Source organism: Lissotriton helveticus, chromosome 5_1, assembly GCF_964261635.1.
Source record: "Lissotriton helveticus chromosome 5_1, aLisHel1.1, whole genome shotgun sequence".
Lineage (NCBI taxonomy): Eukaryota > Metazoa > Chordata > Amphibia > Caudata > Salamandridae > Lissotriton > Lissotriton helveticus.
Window position 1 is genome coordinate 1,329,298,863 of NC_136065.1, and position 17,730 is coordinate 1,329,316,592.

Consider the following 17,730-nt stretch of genomic DNA (forward strand, 5'->3'; position numbering starts at 1 on the left):
CACGGGGATGAATGAGTTTTGGTATTGAATGTATGTATAAAATAGTAGATTTACTTGGTGGTGGTGTGACTATGAACACGTTTTCCTTTCGGTGTGTAAATATAACAAGATACCAGAACCTAGAGGAATCTTCTCTCTTTATAGTGGTAGGGGCTCCCTTGGGTGCCTGTGTCCGTGAAGTCAACGGTCGTTTTTTTAGAATGATGTATGTATTTATTATGTTATTTAGTTTTTTGTGTTTTAGGTAAATCAATATGATTTTTTTGATGCCCATTGTCCTGATGAGGCCTAAAACAGCTTGACAGGCCGAAACGCGTCGATAGTTATCACCTATTTCGACACCCCTTTGATTTCGAAATTTCATGGATATAATCCCTAGGAGTACAATTTGATTAGAAGCTATAAAGACAGTAATTATTGCTTCTCATGCTCCTCGATACCCTGGTGTTCGAAAAGGAATTAAGGCCAGAAAAGACATTGCCAATATTTTCCTTGTATACAACTAATTGGGCTTCATATATAACCCAAGGATTAAGGGTTAACAAAAAGAAAAAATTTGTTTGTGCTGATTGTTTTCTCACAAGATGAAATATTGTGTGACTAGTTGATTTGTACATTTGATAAAAAAATTAAAATGGTTTTTAAAAAAAAGAAAGTTACAAATCATGATTATTGTTTGTGTAATTTTTTTAGTTGGTGTTAATAGCCACTAGATGAACGTTATAATATTACGATAGATTGACTCTGTACAATTCACAATGTTTCGAGACAGATCATTTCTAGTATCTGTCCCTGCTAATAACCTTTCTTTAAGTAAAATACCGTTGGCATCACTTGTCTTTAGCAAACAAGACATATGCTTCAGAGCATAGAATAGGGGCTGTCTTAGCACAGTTATATGGGGAGGGCCTATACCAACTGGTAGCCTTCAAAAATAGGAAGTTACTTCATCAGGACAGAGATGGAAATGAAATGAATGAAATGAAATATGGGTTTTTATAAAGCGCGTGTATGCCAATGGCGTCTTAGCGCTGGACTATCCAGAGTCCCGGGAATAAGATGGGGGAGATGAATCAGACTAATGCAGCTGGGTATTAGAACAACCAGGTTTTAAGATCCCGCCTAAATTGGGATATGTTTTTTTGAGTTCTAAGATGTAGGGGCATGGAATTCCATAACTCAGGGGCTAGGTATTGGAAACTTCTACCACCCCATTTTAGCGTCCTTATCCTAGGGACTCTTAACAAGGATGCTGAGGCAGAACGAAGATTTCTTGGTGGGACATACCACTCGACGTATTGTCTAATTTGTCCTGGTCCATTACTGTGTAAAGCCTTGTGTAAAATACACATCAACTTGAATTTTATCCTAGCAGTAATCTGGAGCCAGTGAAGTTGTTCTCGAATCGCCAGGCTGATGGAACTGAGTTTAGGTAGGTTCAACAGTAGACGTGCCGCTGTGTTCTGTAGAATCTGTAGTTTGTGTGTACACTTTGTTTGGCACCAAGGTATAGTGAGTTACAATAGTCGATTTTCGACAGGATCAGCGCTGTGACTACCCTCTTCCTGAGAGACATCGGAATAAAGGGAAGAATTTTCCTAAGAATCTTAATTGTATAAAAACAGGAAGACGTAATATTATTAACCTGGTCAGATAGGGAAACCTGGTCATCTACTATAATCCCCAGGTTCTTTACCTTTTTTACGGCACTAGGGCAAACTCCTGCGGTATCGGGCCACCAAGTTGTGTTCCAGAGAGATGTATCCCCTCCAAAGGTCAAAACCTCTGTCTTTAAAGTGTTAAGCTTCAAGCAGTTACTCTGCATCCAGTTTATAATATGGGCCATGCATGAGTTTAAACAAGCTGCTACATCCTCCAATGGGTCAAGCACGGAGACGACAATTTGTGTATCGTCTTCATAGCAAATTGTTGTAAAGCCAAAGTAGCGAATAAGTTTTGCCAGTGGGGCTACATATATATTGAACAGGGTGGGCGAAAGTGCCGAACCCTGGGGTACTCCACATGGTATTAGGAAGATAGGGGATTTGTGTTCATCTAGTATCACAGTTTGTTGTCTGTCTGCCAAATATGTTTTGATTGTATTTGCTGCCCTATTTACAATGCCTATTTCTGCCAACCGTTGAAGAAGTATCTGGTGGTTAACCGTATCAAATGCGGCAGATAAGTCAAGCAATATCAGAATTGCCTTCCTGCCCTGGTCCAATTGGACACGTATACTTTCAGTAGCTGCGATCAATGCAGACTCAGTACTATGGCGTGGTCTAAAGCCGTGTTGTGCTTGATCTAGTACGTCATGAGTTTCTATACATTTTACCAGCTCTTCATTTATTGCTTTTCCAGCACTTTCGAGGGGAACTGCAACGAGGTGATAGGGCGATAGTTTGCGACTTCAGTTGGGTCTAGGGTGGGCTTCTTCAGGATAGGTTTTATGAGTGAATTTTTCCAATGCGTCGGAAAATGCTCTTGTTCTAGGATATTATTTAAGAGTGGTGTCAAGACCTTAGCAATAGCTTCTGGGGCCATGTGGAAAACTGTAGCTGGACAAGGATCCAAAGGCGATCCTGAGTGGGTTGTCAAGATGAGATTTTCCACTTTCTCCTTGGTGAGATGACTGAACTTTTCTAAATCTGTCAGTTTGTTAGGAACAGCCAGTTTGCGTTCAGTTAATCCCAGCTCCCTTTCGTTAGTGGAAAATTCCTCATATACTTTTACAACTTTTTCTCGAAAGAAGTTGGCTAGTTGGACACAGAACTTTTTTGTACATTTATGATATGTGCTGTTAGTAAACTCGGAAAGATTGTTGACTGTCTTGAACAGTTCTCGGGAGGTATTTTTTGCCACCATAATTTTATCCATAAAAAACTTAGATTCTGCCTCATTTATGGCTTCCTTATATTTGGCTATGGCTGCTCCATAGAGCTTTTTGTCTTTCTCCGAGTATTCTTTCCTCCAAAGCCTTTCTTTAGCGCTACAGATTTTCTTAAGAGCTTTTAGCTCAGTACCATACCAAAGGGCTGAGGCCAGTTTATTTTTGTTCCGGGCTACTGTACTAGTTTCCGGGGCTAGATTGGCTGCGGCCTGTTCCAACCAGCGGTTGAGGTTAGGTTGGGATCAGTGTCTAGAGTGACAACGTGTGATTGTAACATACTTTGAAGATCCGTGGGATTAATATGAGACCAGGAACGTTTATTCACCATGGTATGGAGTGCTATTTAGAGGGAGGCATTTGCTGTAGTCTTGGCATTGAAGAAGCTGATGTCAAAGCTGTTTGTGACTCACTTCCAGATTCAGACAGACCACAGGCCCCTCATATTTCTCAGGGAAATGAGGGGTGAAAATCCCAAATCATTGAAGTGGTCCATCTCCCTACAGGAAATGGACTTGACGGTGGAATGCAGTCCTGGGTCAGACCTCACCAAAGCTGATGGTATATCCAGGTTCTTCTGCATCAGTGATGAGAACTCCCAAGTGGTTGGGTAGTTCTCCCCACTTACAGCAAGGAATACACTTGTTAGACCTGTCAGGCTTAGGGTGGTCTTCCCCAAATGTTTGGCCTTACTCCTCCATATTTTTCTGATCTTGTTTCTGTTGGCCTTAGGACTCTGTGCTTTTTACCACTACTAAAGTGCATGTGTTCACTCCTTAAAACATGGCAACATTTTTTCTCTCTGACTGGTAGATAAAATGGACTTGTAAGTCCCTAGTAAAGTGATACTACCACTGCATAGGGCCTATAGCACTGATTGTGACACCCACTTACGTAGCCCTTTACACATGCCTCAGCCCTGCTATTGCAGCCTGAGTGTGAAGTTCTAAACTGCCACTGTGACCTGGCAAAATAAATCTTTTCCCAGGCCAAAACCTTGCTTTAAATACATATAAGCCACTCCTAGGATAGGCTCTAAACAGCCCACCTGGCAGGGTGCATTGCATTTAAAAAGTAGGACATGTACTTTTAAGTTTTAAATGCCCTGGTAATGAAAAACTCTTACATTTGTTTTTCCCTACTGCAAGGTGTTATGTTCCATATAGGTACCCTAATATAGGCCCGGGTAATGTTATATACCTTCATCTACATTATCTCCCTTATACTACACAGTAATGAGCCTTTAGGATTGAACCTTTACCTCGGTCCTAGGATCGCATTCTCCCCTGCAGCTCTGCTGTGCTCTGTGCTGCCACTGAAAGCCCCACCGTTGCAGGGTTTGAGACTACCCTGATTCTGGTTTTCCCTTCTTGTTGCTCTGTGACTCACTGATTTTATTGTGATTGCCACTTTTATTGTGATTGTGCCTGTGGTTCTCTGATTGTTTGTTGTGCTGGTTTTCCTTACGTTTACCCTCCGCTCCCGCTGCCGCATTGACCCGTGACCCCTGACTGCCCTGCTCCTGCCTCCCAGCTGCACGTCCCTCCCCCCTCTCCTACATAATGACGGCCGCTGCGGGGAAACGCGAGTGAGACCTCCGACCTTGGTACAAGGATCACATTCTCCCCTGCAGCTCCACTGTGCTCTGAGCTGCCACTGGAAGCCCCACAGTTGCAGGATTCGAGACTGCCCTGATTCTGATTTTCCCTTTCCGTTGCTCTGTGCTTCTCTCATTTTAATGTGATTGCCACTTTTATTGTGACTGTGCCTGTGGTTCTCTGATTGTATTGTGATTGTGCCTTACTGTTTGTTGTGCTGGTTTTCCCTTACGTTTCCTCTTCGTTCCTGTCGCCACATTGACCCGTGACCCCTCCCCCTGACCGCCCGCTCCCACCTCCCAGCTGAACGTCCTTCCTCCCTCCCCTACATAATGGTGGCCGCTGCGCGGTCTCGCGCAGCGGGAGCACCTAAGGCAAGCCCGTCTGCGCCCGTTCATGACCCGACCATGGCCAGCGCCAGGAACCCTGGATCTCCGGGACCCTGCCAATACAACTCCGCCGCACTCCACGCACTCAACCCTGGAAGACATACCGACTGCGAAAGATCCTCGCCCATCACCACCCATGGACAGTTCTCTGTAGACTCTGCTGCAGATCCTTCACTGTCGACAGAACCACCACAATCGCCGAAAGCCCGTCTGATCAACGCACCGCTGAAACCCTGACATGCATTCTCCTCAATGTGCTCTCCCTGCACTGACACGCCGTAGAGATCTGGGACTTGATCGACATCCTCTCGTCCGACGTTGCCTTCTTCACGGAAACTTGGACCAATGCCACCTCTAGCCCCGACATCGCTACTGCCATCCCCGACGGCTACAAGATCCAGAGAAAGGACCGCTCCTACCACCCAGGAGGAGGGCTCGCCATCGCACACAAGACCCCTCTCCGAGTCTCCATATCCTGCACGAGCGACCCTCACTCCAACACTGAACACCTCCACTTCCAGATCCAGACCAGCCCCAGGACCACGCTATGCGACACCCTCATCTACAGACCGCTGGGATCTCGCACCCAGTCCACAATTACCATCGTCAAGCTCGCTGCACCCTACGCCATCACCTCCACGGACTACATTCTACTAGGGGACCTGAACTTCCACCTTGACAACTGCGACGATCCCAACTCTACCACTCTCCCCGACAACCCCGCCAAGCTCGGACTGAAGCAGCTGGTCAACACGCCCACGCACAAAGCTGGACACACCCTCGACCCAATCTTCACAGGTGGGACAAACATCCGCTTCAGCCACACCACACAGCCCCTCTGGACGGACCAGCACTGCGTCCACTTCACCTTCAACACCACCACCGCACCTAAGCCCCCTGCGCCCGCCAAGAAGGAATTGGAGCAAGGTCTCAGAGGAACGCCTCAACACCACCCTCCTTCAAAACCCCTCCCAGCGCCACGACCAACACCAACTCCACAGCCAGGGAGTTTCACTGCTGGATCTCCTGCTGCGCCGACAAGCTCGCACCCCTCCGCCACCCCGCCAAACAACACACTCTGAAGGCCACCTGGTTCACCACAGAACTACAAGAAGCCAGACGTGCCTGCTGCCGAAACCAGAAAACCACGGAAGCACGGAACAACCACAGGAGCACCCTGAAGCAATACCACCAGCGCATAAGAGACACCAAACGGACCTTCATAAGTGACAAAGTCCAGACCAACGCGTCCAATGCCAAGGAACTGTTCAACGTCATACAGCAGTTTGCAAAAAACCCCAGTGAAGCCATGGACATCACACCTTCCCAGGAACTCTGCGACAAGCTCAGCTCCTACTTCCATCTGAAGATCAAGGTCCTCTAAGAAAACTTAAATGAACAGACGCCCGACAAACCCCATGCCACCAATAAGCCATCCATCATGAGTCATGACCTGGAACCCCGCCACCATAGAACACATCACAGCGACCATGAAGAAAACCCACTCAGGAGCCCCAACAGACCCCTGCCCATCGCACATATTCCACAGGGCCACCGCTGCCATCACACCCGAACTAGGACGGACCATCAATGCCTCCTTCATGTCCGGCAGCTTCCCAGATGACTGGAAGCAGGTGGAGATTAAACCCCTCCTCAAGAAACCAACGGCCGACCCAACAGACCTGAAGAACTACCGGCCCATCTCTCTCCTCCGCTTCGCGGCCAAGGTCACCAAGAGACTCGTAAACGCCCAACTGACCGCCTTCATCGAAGAGAACTCCACCCTGGACGCCTCCCAGTCTGGATTCCACAGCAACCACAGCACCAAGACCGGCTTCCTCGCCACCACTGATGACATCCGGATGCTACTCGACCGGGGACACACTGCGGCCCTCATCCTTGTGGACCTCTACACAGCCTTTGACACGGCTTCACATCGCACACTCGCAGCCAGACTTCACTACGCGGTGATACAAGGAACCGCCCTCGACTGAATACAATCCTTTCTCTACGGGCGAACCCAGAGGATCAGACTTCCTCCCTTCCTCTCTGAAGCCGCCGATATAAATTGCAGAGTATCTCAAGGATCATCGCTCAGCCCCACGATCTTCAACATCTACATGGCCCCCCTCGCCGCCATCCTCAGACAACATTGGCTCAGCATTGCATCCTATTCCAACGACACCCAGCTCATCCTTTCACTCATGAAGAAGCCCGAAGACACCAGACTCTGTTTCCAGGAAGGAATGAAGAACGTGGCAGATTGGATGAAAGACAGCTGTTTGAAGCTCAACACTGAGAAGACCGAGGTCCTCATCCTCGGACCCTGCACCTCCGCCTGGGACAACACCTGGAGGCCCGCCGCCCTCGGGAACCCACCCACCCCTACAGACCACGCAAGAAACCTCTGCATCATTCTCGACACCTCCCTCTCTATGAACCGCCAGATCAACACCGTAGCCTCAACCAGTTTCAAATGCTTACGCATCGTCTGCAAGATTTTTTTTAATGGATCCACCCCGACTGCAGAAGAACCATCACCCACACAATCATAACCAGCAGACTGGACTATGGCAACACCCTATATGCCGGGATCAACAGAACCCTTCTACACAAATTCCAACCCATCCAGAACGCCACAGCCAGGCTCATCCTCGGGTCACTGCGTCACGAACACATGACCCAACACCTACGACACCTCCACTGGCTCCCCGTTGAGAAGAGGGTCTCCTTCAAGCTCCTCGCTCACGCCTACAAATCCCTCAACAACATCGGACCCAAATACCTCAATGAGAGATTATCCTTCCACGTACCCAAGAGGAACCACCGATCAGCCGACCTCGCCCTGGAGAGGTCCCCCGCATCCGCAGAAACAGAATAGGAAGGAGAGCCTTCTCCTACATTGTAGCCAAGACCTGGAACGAGCTCCCTGCGAACATCAGATGCTCCCCGACCCTGCACATGTTCAAGAAGGACCTCAAGACTTGGCTCTTCGACTGATCCGGAGCTGCTCCCCCCCCCCCCCCAGCGCCTTGAGACCCTCATGGGTAATTAGCACGCTCTATAAATCCCTGATTGATTGACCTAGTTCTAGTCCTGGGCACAGGAGGAAGCTTTTTCTCCAAACAATAGCGTCCTTAACTTCATCAATGGACTCATACAGTATGAATGAATATTCATAAGGGTTCTTGGAAACCAGGCAGGGGCTACACCACCTGCATAATATCTACGTACAAGGTTCATCCCCATACGTCATCCGCAAATCCAACAATGGCTAATAAAAGAAACAAGGGACAAAGGAACCCTGGATACTTTTTGTATAAATACAGAACATCTTACTAGGGTTAAGAAGAGGAGACCAAGACTTTCCAGCCTTCACACTGACCAGAGACGCTGAGGCTCCTCCATGTAGACGCTCCAGCTGACAGTGGTCTAACACATCCCTCGCTGGGTATCCAACTCGAAACCAGGACAGGGTCCCACACTCTCCCAATTCAGGTAATGGGGTGAAACTAAATCCTAGGGGATTCTTGGCTTCACACTTACTCACATGCTAGGTACACTTAGGTACATCTGGGGCCATATGTATCAAGCTAAATTGCGTTCGCAAAGGCTGAAATTTGCTATGTAGGTAAGTTTAAACCTACTCGCAAAATAAGGAATCTCAAAATGTGTGATTCCTTATTTTGCCCAAGCATTTAGAGAATCGCAATCTCATTCGTATTCTCTAAATGCTATGCTAGAAGGCATCGCAAAGTGCGATGCCTCCTAGCCCATAGGAATGAATGGGGAGGAATTCCTTATTTGCGAATCTCAATTTGCGATTCGCAAATAAGAAATAGGTAGGATTCGCAACATTTTTAGCAAATCCTACATACATTGCATTGTGCAATTCTCTAATTGTGATTAGCAAAAAAATCGCAAGTAGAGATTCACAAAATTTGTTTTAGATACATATGGCCCCTGGACAGGCATCGTATATATTTTATATGTATTTATGATTATTGCAACATGGCAGAACTGTACTATCCTTTTATTTTCACTGTGCTGCTAATCATAAATATCTGCTGCTGTCTAACAGTTCTTGCAAGGGACTGGGAAGGCTTGGGTCCTGTCACTATCCGGCCTGGACCTCTCTCAATCAAGTAAACAAACAAAGTGGCCGGACAGCTTGAGTAGAGATACTACTGCAACGCCTAGTACAATGAATTACCAGGTTGAGCAGACATGTGTCTGAAATTACTTTTTTATTTTATAAAAAGATTAGAAAAATGCTTTCTTTATAGCATCAAAAGACACAACCAAACATTTAACAGGTTTTACAAACAATACATTCCATAAATGAAAACAACAATACAAATAAATGCAGGTTTCAATCAATGAAATTCAAAACAGTGTATATTTCATAGACAACTGTGCTATGCCTCAAATTAAATGATCTATGAGGCACCAATCCTGGATATAAAGCAAACAAGTGGTCAAGCAGAATGGAACCCTGGCCTACTTGTTTGTCATCTGCAAAAAGATACACAGTGCGTTTTTTCACCAAGTGCTACAACGAATAGGAATTACACGGAAACAATTCTGCGATTTACACATGTATTATTTACATTCCTATCGGGCCTTAAAACATTGGTATCTTTGCAGGACAAGAACGTTCTTGTCCTGCAAATTTGAGGCATAGCACAGTTGTCTATGAAATATACACTGTTTTGAATTTCATTGATTGAAACCTGCATTTATTTGTATTGTTGTTTTCATTTATGGAATGTATTGTTTGTAAAACCTGTTAAATGTTTGGTTGTGTCTTTTGATGCTATAAAGAAAGCATTTTTCTAATCTTTTTATAAAATAAAAAAGTAATTTCAGACACATGTCTGCTCAACCTGGTAATTCATTGTACTAGGCGTTGCAGTAGTATCTCTACTCAAGCTGTCCGGCCACTTTGTTTGTTTACTTAACAGTTGTTGCAGCACATCTGTTTTACACTAGAAGAACAATCGTGCAATAAATTCTTATTGTAACACGCCAACTGTTTGTTCTGTGTAACTCTCTGAGACCGAATAAGTGAGCACGAGTGACTGAGCGAAAGGTAGTACATTGTTTCCATGATTCTGAGGGATCAGGGTTGTCATGTTCTGAGGTTGCCATGAACTAGCCTCTCCCCGACAAGAGGAGATTCTAGTGGCACTGTGAGCTAGCTAAAACAGATTGGATAACATTCTTGGTGGTGGAGTACAGAGTCAGTCTGCCACCAATCCTACAGTTTATGTTATAGCAGAGGAACTACATGACATGGCACCACCAACGTTGGCTGGGTACTCATTTAACAGTAGAATCTGAATAGGTCAGTCATGCTCATTCTCAGAGACTCCTACTCACAAAACGCCAGAGACGTCTGGAGTGGGTGGGCACAAACTCCGCCACAGCTGAGTAGGCAAAATATCCTATTTTATTAGCTGCTGGTTAATGAAGCTTGAAGGAGACATTGTTCCTAAATTGTGCAAAACACCTTATCCTAGTTCCCTCAAAAGTTATTCTGTGTTCTAAAAACAATGACTAACCAAGGAGGATATTTAGACCCGCTGACACAAGCACTTCTCCATTCAGATGAGGAGGAAGATACGAATGGAATACATTTTCATCCTAATGTAAGACACACATTCACCTTTAAACTACTTAAACATAGTGGCATAGTAGTATTTGTGATAGAGGCGCACGAAGATCTTCAAACAGAGGTATTTTATTATGGGTTACATTTCCAGCAGCAAATGCAAGAACAAAAACTTTCCATTATTATACACAAGATGAATCACCAGTGGAATACATTCCGTATGAGAACATTGAAGTTCCACTAACAAACCAGGAACATGAATACTGGTTTAAAGGCGCCATCCCCCATACTAGAAGAAGAGTAAGACTCAGTTCGCTAGGAAGACCAGGAACAACATGGCCGATATTAGCAGCCTACACACCACATCTTGACATTGACACAATGCCACAAGATGAATTACTCGAACAACACAAATATTTGATAAAACTTTACAGAAACATGACACATTTTGTCATGAGGACACTTACAGTCCAACCAGCAGTAGTTACAACAAATACAGCTCCTACCTAAAGTACAGCAACTAAAATTACTCCACAAACATTACATACAGTAATGGGCAAAATGCCCATGAAACGTGAACAAATACCATTGTGGGTAGCTCAGAAATAACACAGTTAGAAGCAGTATTCCCAAATACTAGCCCTTATGAAAAACAGAATGCTGACAATCTGCCTGCCCACGGGGATTACACCACAATTAGATTGTACCTCTTGGGGTACAGTCTTCGCTGCCATCTATACCAGGACTCGTGGTATACCATCCTTAGCTGTAAGACCAGATGTAATAAGACAAACACAAAATGAGTACGGGGCTGAACATGCTCTGAACGTAGGGATCAAATTACTAGGTTATTACAACCAGGTATCAGCAATATTATTAGCAAATATTAAAGGAGAGGCAGTATCAGTGGCAATCTGCCAATGCCTATGGGAGTGCAGTCCTTTACAACAGGAATGTGAGTTATCTAAAATTATAGAAACTGCATATGCAGAATTAGGCAGAGACAGTTTGGGTGGGAAAGCTTTAAAACCTCAATAAATGGGCAGTCCTGAAAAGGACAATTCCAAGCAGACACCTGCGTCTCCTAAAAAGAAGTGGTATAATAATAACAAAAAACAAAATAACAAAGAAAAGGAATCTCAGTCCAGAGGTGGATCTCCTACACAGGAGCCCTCTGAAAGGAGGTACAACCTCAGGAATAGGGATAATATTAGGAAACCTGACAGGTATCAGGATACTGATACATGTTCCTCTTGTTCCTTTCAGGGCTCGATGAAAAACTCAGAGAGAGAAGGACGGTCAGAACACAAAGAAGAGCAAATGTCCAGAGACACGCAGCACGCTCAAGACTATACTTCCAAATAGAAGAAAAGCCAAAATAAAAACCTCAGTTTAAAAAGAAGAAAGTTGCCGGCCTCAAGACCAGACATGCCCAGAATTCCGAGGACACAACTTCTGAATGGGAATGGGCTCTGACGATGCTAGACAGTGCGGCAGAAGTAACAATAGCTCACCAGAACCTGATGGAATTTCTGGTGACAGCGGACTTGAATGATTACATCACAGTGAAAACACCAGATACGAGGGTAATCATCCCGCATAGGTTTTATGAAATAACACTCCAAATGGAGGGGGACAAGCCCAGGAAATTTAAAGGTATCTTTTGGGAGAACCTGTCATTTGGTTATGACATCCTATTAGCTGAACAAGATTAGCCGCCAGCATTCGTTATGGAGTGCCAGAGGTGGATCTCCTACACAGGAGCCCTCCGAAAGGAGGCACAACCTCAGGAATAGGGATAATATTAGGAAACCAGACAGGTATCAGGATACTGATACATGTTCCTCTTGTTCCTTTCAGGGCTCGATGAAAAACTCAGAGAGAGAAGGACGGTCAGAACACAAAGAAGAGCAAATGTCCAGAGACACGCAGCACGCTCAAGACTATACTTCCAAAAAAGAAGAAAAGCCAAAATAAAAACCTCAGTTTAAAAAGAAGAAAGTTGCCGGCCTCAAGACCAGACATGCCCAGAATTCCGAGGACACAACTTCTAAATGGGAATGGGCTCTGACGATGCTAGACAGTGCGGCCGAAGTAACAATAGCTCACCAGAACCTGATGGAATTTCTGGTGACAGCAGACTTGAATGATTACATCACAGTGAAAACACCAGATACGAGGGTAATCATCCCGCATAGGTTTTATGAAATAACACTCCAAATGGAGGGGGACAAGCCCAGGAAATGTAAAGGTATCTTTTGGGAGAACCTGTCATTTGGTTATGACATCCTATTAGCTGAACAAGATTAGCCGCCAGCATTCGTTATGGAGTGCCATAAGGGAGAAACGTTAATTTTTCCAGCCTTCTCCGACCTCATTCCTATTCATTTTAAACACACATTTGCACAGGTGTGGGAGGTACACAAATAATGCCAGATAGGATGAGGATTCAAACCACCACGTGATCCTGTTAAAAGTTTCACCAATGAAGTAAGGAGCTAAAAAACAGGTAGAGGGAGATCTTTGATCAACTTGAATATCAAGGGATCGTTGAAACATGCACCACACCGTTGAACAATCCCATAATAAAACCGGACAACTCATATCATCTAGTTTTAGATTACATACATTTAAACACATGCACAAAGACATTCGCTGTCCAAAATGCACACAGTTCCGCATTAATGAATAACATTATGAAGAAGAAATACAAAACTACACTTGATATCTCAAATGTATTTTACTGCCAAAATGTAGCGCCTGAAAGCAGGTATTTGACCGCATTCTCAGCGTTGAGGTCCAGCAACAATTTTGTCATCTCAAATAACAGCCCGGGGTTATTTTCAGCAAGAGTAACAGAGTTACTTCAAAATTTTGATGAGCAAGCATTGTCCTCTGTGGATGATATTTATCAGACGGACGACGTCTTAAAAAGGCACTTGACCAGGGTGAGCACCATAATGATGGGATTCGCCTCTGAGGGCTGTAAATTTAATTAAAAAAAATCTAAAATCGCCCTTCTCAATGTCCTGTTTTTAGGATATGAGGTTTAAAGTGAAGGGATAAGTCTGGCAGGTAACTTTTTAGAAAAGTGTGTGCTGCTCCAACCTCCAAAATCATACAAAAATTTACAATCAATACTGGGATTCCTACATTTTGGCAGAACATACATTTTGGATTACACGGAAAGAGTAAAACATTTCTGCAACTTAATAAAACCTGACTTTTCAGTTAGACAATGGAGACAGGAACACACAAACATCCTATGTTCACTACAAGAAGACATGAGAGCTTCAAAAGACGTACAGACATGGGTAAATGTGCGCAACTTAGTGATCTGTGGAATAGCAGGTCAATGCGGGTACACTTACTTAACCTTCAATGAAGGCGAAACTGTACCAATAGCTTACAAATCACATCTGTACACAAACGCAGAAATGCGTTTCACTTCAACAGAGAAAAAACTGACAGCAGTTCAGACCACTGTAGCAAGAGAAAGAGCACTGGCTCAGGGAAAACACATAATTGTTGTAACACCGGTACCAGCTTTAGAAGCTGTTACAAAGGCTAGCATTCCAAATCCAAAAGCCTTACATCTGAGAAGGATACAATGGGCTAATTCTCTTACTGGAACGGATGTTGAATACAGATTTGATCCAAGAATAAAAACACAAGCATTCCTGCAATACGAATAAGATACCCTCTACAGAATGAAATCTTGCTTCTAGATCAGTATGAATATATAATTTACACTGCCTAATCTGCTCAGCCAGCCATAGTGAGTAAGCAGCAATACAGTGTGGCATGCGCAATCATTAAAGGTTGTATGTGGGATGTAAAGTTCCATCCAAGTTGCACGAAAACACAGTCTCTAGGGGACAGCTGCCAGAATTGAAAGCATTGATACTGGCACTGGTGAATACGGATCACAAATTTCCCGCACTGATAATGTGTAATTCTTTTTGTGCCGCTCGCAGCAGTTTTACCGGGACTTTGGTGATTTCTGCACTCTTCCGACGGGACTGCGAGGACCAGCAGCACCGTCATTGCCTTCAGCTGTGTCCTCTTCCCGCCCTCTACCTGCTGGTATTTATTTGTGCACACCTACCGCTCCGCGGGACGCGGCGGGCCCGTTTAAGCCCGTTGTAGCCCGGAAGAGACCGGACCGGGCCATCTCTCTAACATCTTGTCTCTCCTACACCGAGGCCAAGCCGGCACCCCGTAAGTACCTGCTTGTATTACTACTTGTTCTACACTGCTGGCGAGTAAACAGAATTCTGCCTCAGTTGCTTTTAATAATTTTATCGTGATTTTGCCTTTCTTATTTGCACAATGTAAGTTTGCTGCTCGGAGGGGTTTTAAAAACGATTTGGGTTTTTAAACAGGAGGGAATCAATCTTTATTAATTGCTGCTAAATCCTCTGCCACATTTACTTTGTTGGAGGCTTCCCCGGTCCGCCACGGCTTTGCCGATTGTTGCGGAGGGAAGTCCTCATTTCTCCTCACTTCCGGGCGCCTTCTTCCGCCCAGGTCAGCGTTCCGGTGGGCAGGCGCGACTATATGGAGGCGTGCTGGTCTAGACGCTTGGCGGTTCTACACTGCTGGCGAGTAAACAGAATTCTGCCTCAGTTGCTTTTAATAATTTTATCGTAATTTTGCCTTTGCTTATTTGCACAATGTAAGTTTGCTGCTCGGAGGGGTTTTAAAAACGATTTGGGTTTTTAAACAGGAGGGAATCAATCTTTATTAATTGCTGCTAAATCCTCTGCCACATTTACTTTGTTGGAGGCTTCTCCGGTCCGCCACGGCTTTGCCAATTGTTGCGGAGGGAAGACCTCATTTCTCCTCACTTCCGGGCGCCTTCTTCCGCCCAGGTCAGCGTTCCAGTGGCCAGGCGCGACTATATAGAGCCACGCTGGCCCAGACGCGCAGCGGATGCGCAAGCCCGTCTGCGCCGGGACCAGGCCTAGGGCCAGTCATGCTGTCGGTTTTGACCCAGGCGCTGTGAGCCGGCGCCCCTACAGTCGGGATGCGCTCCTATCTTGGAACCCTGGCACACATGCAGGTCAGAAACGCTGCGATTTGACATCTGACATCGATTGGGGATGTCCTGGCTGCAAACTCCGTTTCAGCACTCACCAGCCTAGAACGCACATAACTGATCGGCAAGTACCGACCGTGCAGGCAGCCCTGATCAACGCACAGTCTATGGTGAAACATGCAGCAAACATTTACGAGCATATAGCCGACAATAATCTGGATATTCTGTTTATTACAGAAACGTGGCTCAGAGAGTCCTGCGCACCGGTTGTTGAGCTAGCTATCCCTAGAGGATATCACCTGGCCCGGGGCGACCGTAATACCGGGAGAAGGAGTGGCACTGCTGTGGTGTTTAACCCCTTCGACGCTCATGACGAGCTCAGCTCGTCATGGAAATGCCATTCATTTCAATGGAAATTACATGGCAAGGATGGAAAAGGCCTTAGCATCCAAGTGGTTAAGGAATCTTGGGCATTTGTATGTGCAAAATCCACAAACGTTTTGGAGGGGGAGGCTCTTCATTTCTCCATCACCTTAACGCCCCATTTTACGCTAGGGGGCACTTTGATTTACCGCCCCCCCGGGCAGTTGGGGACATTTCTAAAGTCCTTAGGCGAGTCCCTGGTGGAGCAAGTTCTTCGCTTTCCCAAGTTTCTTCTCCTAGGAGACTTTAATATTCATTTAGACTCCCCGGAGGCCCCAAACACATCGGCCCTTCTGGATCTCCTGGGCTTAACTCAGCTGACCCAGTGGGTCTCCAAACCCACTCATTCTCAGGGCCACCTGACAGATCTGGTGTGCTCCAACTTTGTACTAGAAGTTAAAGAACCTCTGCCGGTGACTTGGTCCGACCATGCCTTCATTATCTTCTCATGTGCTTTGGCCAAGGCGTCCCGCCACCCACCTCTTACCCCGGGCCATTAGCCCGTAAGATCAATATTCCAGGGTTGGTGGAGGCCCTGTCTCACTCGCAGGTAACTCCTGCTGTTGATCTGGAAGGGGCAGTGGCGTATTGCCCTTTAGCTAAATCTAAACTACGCGCATCTCAGAGAATATATTATACTGCTGTGAGGAAAGCCAAAAGTGAGTACTTTGCGTCTAGAAACTTGAAAGCTAATAACAACAGCAAAGAGATCTTTTCCATCGTACAAAGCTTTATGTCACCTCGAGCAGAGCTTAAGTCCATCCCCGTCTCCGCAGGGTGGTGCGAGGAGCTTTCAGCTTTCTTTATTAACAAAATCAAACTCATTGAAGAAGGCTTATCCTTGTCTACTACCCCCGCCAACGCCTTCCCAGTACCTACAATCTGCTCCCTCCCTAGCGGGTGTTTCTCTCAGTTCGACCTGGTGGAGCTGCCAGACATTCTTACAATCCTCAAATCCCTAAAATCAGGATCTCCCTCAGATCCCTGCCCAGCCAGAGTTCTGGCCGGAGTGGCAGATATTGTAGGCATGGAAGTCACGGCCATTGTTAATAGGTCGCTGCAGTCAGCAACGATGCCCAGACAATGGAAACAGGCTAAGCTCCTTCCGCTGCTAAAGAAGCCGACGGCGGATCCTCTTATAACGGCAAATTACCGGCCTATTTCCCTGTTACCAGCACTGGCCAAAGTCTGCGAGAAGGTGGCTTTCCGCCAACTGAATGCATTCGTAGAAACCTCGGGGGCTCTTCACCCAGCTCAGTCGGGCTTCAGATCATCTTACAGTACAGAAACTGCTCTGGTGGAGGTGACGGAGGCTATTAGGGAATGTCTGGATTGGGGCGGCAGAGCGGCTCTGATTTTATTGGACCTCTCTGCCGCCTTAGACATGGTACCTCACCAGCTTCTCCTTGCTCGCCTATCGTCCATCGGCCTCTCTGGTTCAGTGTGGTCGTGGCTGGAATCTTTTCTGAACTCCCGTTCCCAGCAAGTCTGGATGCCTCCTTTTTCTTCTTCGGCCAGAGAGGTTCAGACGGGTGTCCCTCAGGGCTCGACTTTGAGCCCGCTACTTTTCAACATCTATATGACCCCACTGATCTTCCTGGCCGAGGGATTGGGTGCTAAGATTATGGCCTACGCCCATGACACCCAGCTTTTTTTTACCTGGGACGACTCGGATGTATGCACTGATATGGCGCAAAGATGCCTAGCCGCCGTGTTTACATGGCTTGCTCAGGCCAAATTAAAATGTAATGAGGGGAAATCAGAAATTATACTATATG